This window comes from Coffea eugenioides, chromosome 2 (assembly GCF_003713205.1).
Source record: "Coffea eugenioides isolate CCC68of chromosome 2, Ceug_1.0, whole genome shotgun sequence".
Lineage (NCBI taxonomy): Eukaryota > Viridiplantae > Streptophyta > Magnoliopsida > Gentianales > Rubiaceae > Coffea > Coffea eugenioides.
In genome coordinates this window covers 7,608,028-7,613,318 of record NC_040036.1, presented here as the reverse complement: position 1 = coordinate 7,613,318, position 5,291 = coordinate 7,608,028, and the positions used below count along the sequence as shown (strand labels likewise).

The window sequence follows — 5,291 nt, the reverse complement described above, 5'->3', positions numbered from 1 at the left end:
TGAGTCTAGAGGAATCGGTGGAGACTGAACCACCAACTGAGTCTAGATGTTAGCCAACTGGGATTTTCAAAGTCAAAAACCAGCATTAAGAACTAACAACAGACGTGGACTCGCCAGTTAACATCAAAATAAGAGTGGCACAACAAACTAGGAAGTAGTACGTTAGACGAATGACTTGATAGACGATGTAATAATACCCAAATCTACCAACCTCGACCCAAGGCAGTGTACGGGATTGGAAGTAGGAATAAGTTGAAACTAGAGGCATTAACGAGCCAATTATGGGTGCAAAATTTTATGTCAATGAGCAAAACAATTGATAAACGCCATTCCCGAAAGTCATTAACCCAAGCACGAATTGGTATTACCGCAAAAGAACACCTATACAATGAACTTCTACAGTTGGGGAAACGTTAATGTTACAGACATAAGACTTACAGTTAGGAATTAAAGAACACATGTACTATGAGCTTCAAACGTTAATGTTATTGTCAGACGATTGATGAAGAACTGAGAAAGATGCAACAAATATAACGTCAAGAGTCCACCTAAAAAAACGATTAAAAACAAGGTATATGTCTAAACAATAGCCCAACCTGGGGGAATTAGCCCTCACGTACTACCGTTGTTGGGTATCTTTGGGACAAAACTCTGTTCAACCTAGGGGATTAGCTTCCGGTCATGAAAAAAAAAATAGATACAAATATGGGAAATTGGAGAATTCCTAAACATCAGAAAACTAGATTGCAGTTTTGATATCTAAACTTTAGCCGTTATTTTGGTACTCAAATTTATTCGCGATTTTGGTACTCAAACTGTGGACAAAAATAAATTTAAAACCCAGTATTATAATATTTAAGCACATCTGGTGCACAAATTTTTTAAATTCCTAGTAAAAAAAAGTAACGTGTACGGCGACAAAATTGTAACAAATATCTAAAAACCAAACTGCATTATTTAGTTTGTGTCTGTCATACAAGTCGTATGTCTCTTAGTAGAAAATTTTTTAATAAATCAAATTGCCAATTAACCGGTTTCAACTTAACTTGTAAATTAATGCACAACAAAAGCAGTTGTATGTCCCTTAGTATAAAACTTTTTTAATAAATCAAATTGCCAATGAACTGGTTTCAACTTAACTCGTAAATTAATGCACAACAAACAACAGCAATTGTCACACAATTGCAGATTTCTTCTATCAAAATTCAAACTAAATTAAATTGTTGTTGAACTGGCTCCAACTTAATTTGTAATTAATGCACAAGAAATTGAACCACCTTTCACACGATCGTAAATTCCCATTTGTCAAAAATCCAAACTAGGGCACCATTTGGATTGAATGAAAGAAAGGGAAAGGATATTAATGGAAAAGAAAGGAAAGGAGAGTAGAGAAAAATGATTTCCATAAATTTTGTTTTTATTAAGTATGGAAAGAAAAAAAGAAAATATTGAATTTTTGTTTGAATTGAGAAGAAAAAGATCAAGTGTTAATTTACTGGAAAAGAAAGAGAAAAAAATGATCTTTAAAAAATTAAATTAATTTAGTTTCACTTGCCTTAGTTTTGGCCCGCTTTCGAACAAAAACCATAACGCAGCAAAACATTAAACCTTTTTCACTCTTTATCTATTTCCTCTAACTCTCAAAAATCAATCCAAACAACAAGCACCGAATTCCTCCAATTCCTCTTCTTTCTTTTTCTCTCCAATTTTCTCAACCAAAACTAAAATGTGCCTAAATCAAGTTGCCATTGAACTGGCCTCAACTTAGTTGCAATTAATGCACAAGAAGTTGCATCAATTTTCACGAAACTGCGAATTCCTTTTTTGTCAAAATCCAAACTAAACGAAAATTGATATTTATGATTGAACTGGTTTCAACTTAGTTTGCAATTAATGCTCAAGAAATTGCGTCCATTTATTTTTCACACAATTGCAGATTCCGTTTGTCAAAATGAAAACTCCTTCACATCACAGTCCTATCAATCGGTCATTACAATTGTACTCCCATAATTACATGCCAAGGAGGAGGTAACCTAGGGATTGGCCTATGTTGGATTACACAACCACAAAAAAACAAATGAAAAAAACTAGTAAAAGAGATCTATCTAAATAAATATATCAAACTAGACCAACTACAACCAGTCCCATGCCCAATGGGATAGCTACTCTATCATATTAGCAATAACTAAAAGTAGAACCAAGACATAAAAAGTCAAAACTAATGACCCAGGCCTAGCCTTTGACTTGCCAAATCACACCTAACCTCTGCCCATCCAAGTCTGGACTGTGCAAGGTCAAACTCCACCCATATGTTTTGCTGGTGATGGTGCCCAATCACATACGCCTCTATCCCCAGCAAATCGGAATTCCCAAACGTGAAACAGTAGATTCCATCAGTTCCCCTCGTTGCACCTGGAACTTTGTACAGTAATTTCACCCCTGCCCCTTGCCCCTCAAACATCAGGCGCAGGCACGAAAGTAGACTCAACTCGAAGATTTGGCTTGAAAACCTTGGCTCGTTCACGGACGCCCCTGTGCAGTCAGTAGTGCCCGAGTAAGAATGTTTGACCCGCCCCGGTGTGGTCGGGCACGAATACCGACTTCGGTAACGGCAGCACCGTATCCGAAACCTTAATCCCTTCGAGTTGAACCGTGTAGGCAACCCGGTCGAAGTACGGTAAAGGGGTAGACATTTGTATCAATGGCGTGTACTTCAGCGGCCCAAGCCACGGAAAATTGGCTGCCCCGAAGAGCAACACGCCCGACGAGTCACGACCCGATATGCAGTAAGAGAATTGCCGGAAACCCATTTGGGAAACGAAAGATAAGGACCCCCTGTTCATGCCGATTAACCCGGTTGTTTTGGCATCCTCTTCCGGGGTAGAACTCGAACCGGAGTCCATGCACCCGAATACCAAGCCGGGCATGCTCGAATTATCAACTGCAAAAGTATCCGTAGCAAGATTTCCCTCCACGGAGGAGGCGTCGGCATAGGAGAGAATAGCGTGGCAGAGGTTTTTCGGGTCGCAAGAAACGGGCACAGTGAAGTCCCGTGTGCGGGTCCTGCATGTGGGTGAGGAGCAAGGCACGGGCGAGTAAGAAGTAGAGAGTTGTGGGTTGAAAAGGGAAAGGGTGTTTGGTGTTCTGTTGCAGTGAAGCCAGGAGAGTTCACTGCCTGTGTCGAGGACCATGGTAACTTGCTGTGGGGGTGAGCCAACGGTGAGTGAAACCGTGAGAGAAACATTATGGTGAAAAGCGACCCGGTTGGGCGCCGTAGGGATGGACATTGATGATATGTGCTGGGCTTTGAGAGTTAAAAGTACTGATGATTCCTTCTTGGAGCAATAGCACGAATTTAACTGCACAAGCATGCAAAAGCAAAAGAATAACACTTGCACTACAAACTTACCCAAGTCCATGGCTAAAGCAAAAACAAGAATACGTTTCCACGTTTATTGTTGCCGGAAAGTGAAGAAATTCTAAGGTTGAGGTGTTGGGTGGATAAAATATCCGTAGAGAGTGGTGGCTTTGGTGGTGTCTCGATAGTCGTGTCTTGTCGTACAAGGAGGTGGTATGGTTAAGGTTGATGGTGGTGGTATAATAAGGCTAATTGCGGGCATGGTTCCTTGTGAATATATATATGTAGGATGGTACGGTATTACTGTTGTGTAGTTGGGTTTAGGGCAGTTGTTGGTTCTTTGTTTGGAGTGTCCCACTAAAATAGGCAGATGTAGGATAGGGATTAGGGAAGGCAAAGGAGTTCGTGTGCTTTGTGTTTGGTTTTGGAAATTGCTAACTTGGAAGTCTGTGATGTTTTGGTCTTCGTTAAAGTCTTCCAAAAAGGCGACACCCACTCTGTTGCAAGGAAAGGCAACTCTAAGATTTGGTAATTCTTTTAATCATTTTTTTTCTCGTAAGCGGATGTGGTGATTTACTAATTTTTTTTGTGATTTACTTTCTAATTGTTTGAATTTATTCTCTTTCCTAGTTTGAAATTTTTAAATCTAGAAATCTTGTTCTGAATAAATAACTAAGAGTAATCTTGTATACATTGATAGTGATAGTGTGTGCACTAGCTTTTGGAAGCATTTTATTTAATTTTAATTTGAATTTAAACTTTATTTTTTTGGTACATATAACATACACTCAAAGGTATTAATGTGTATATTGTTAATGTATACACCATTAATCTAAACAGTTATAGCTGAAGTTATCCTCTTGCACCACCATTTTATATACTAACGAATATGAATGCGCATGCAAAATTTAGAATGTAGATTCAAATTGAGATATATTAACATACAACTATTCATGTTAGTGTAACACATTCTTGGTAGTCGTACTCTGACCATGCTTACTAGTATCTCAAGATGGCAAAGGCACGGATAAGGTGCTTATGGTCATATTTTAAAATCTCTGTTTGGATTAGCTGTTTTTGGGAGCTGTTTTTAAAAAAATTTACTGTAGTATAGTTTTTAGAATATATATTGAGATATTTTTAAAAATTATTTTGAAATATTTAAAAGTAGTAAAATGTTTAAAATATATTTTGAGATATTTTTAAAATATTTTAAAAAAATTAGACTACTTTTTAGACTATTTTTAAATTTTTTTTATAATATTTAAAAAATTAATTTTTGAAAAACTGAAGGGTCCAAACAGAGTTTTCTGAGAATACCAGCAAAGTTTTTACAGACGGGGATCGACGTGAACAGAAAAAGAAAGGGAGAATTCATTAAATAAATTCTTCCGTCTTACGCTGATGATGGCGACAGACAGAAAAAAAAAACTATTCCAAGTCTCGGTAAACACGGAGACCGGAGACTTTTTGTCCGCCAGTTTGAGCCAGCCAATCGAGATAATTGAATATTCAGGCCGTTGAGCGTCTTTTGCCTTCATTTTAAGGAATCCTCCGTATTAGATTATACCTGTTTAAGTTTAGAATATATGTATTCTTTGTTGGTGAAGTAATTGTATCTAGAACTCAAGCATTCGAGCCTCATCCACAATTGTTTTTTCTAGATTTGAACTCAAGCATTTTTGCATCCGGACTTTTCCTTCATGCCACGCTCAATTATGTCCCTCCGACTTCTCATATGTCATCCTTTTCAATAATACCACCAATTCTTGGACGTGCGATTTGCCAAGACCTTCTTTCCGCAATGAAAAAATGAGCTTTTTTTCTTTCTTTTCCTTTTCGCCTTTTTTACAAAGCTTGGAATTTACAAATCCTCGATAAATTTGTTTTTAATTAATTATTTTAACTAATTATAAATTTTGATTTTGAATAA

The 5,291-nt window shown here is 37.4% G+C and overlaps 1 pseudogene; it reads right to left on the bottom strand.

Moving 5' to 3' along the window:
- Window positions 1-1,938: 1,938 nt before the first annotated feature.
- LOC113763344 lies at window positions 1,939-3,587 on the bottom strand (annotated as a pseudogene).
- Window positions 3,588-5,291: the final 1,704 nt, after the last annotated feature.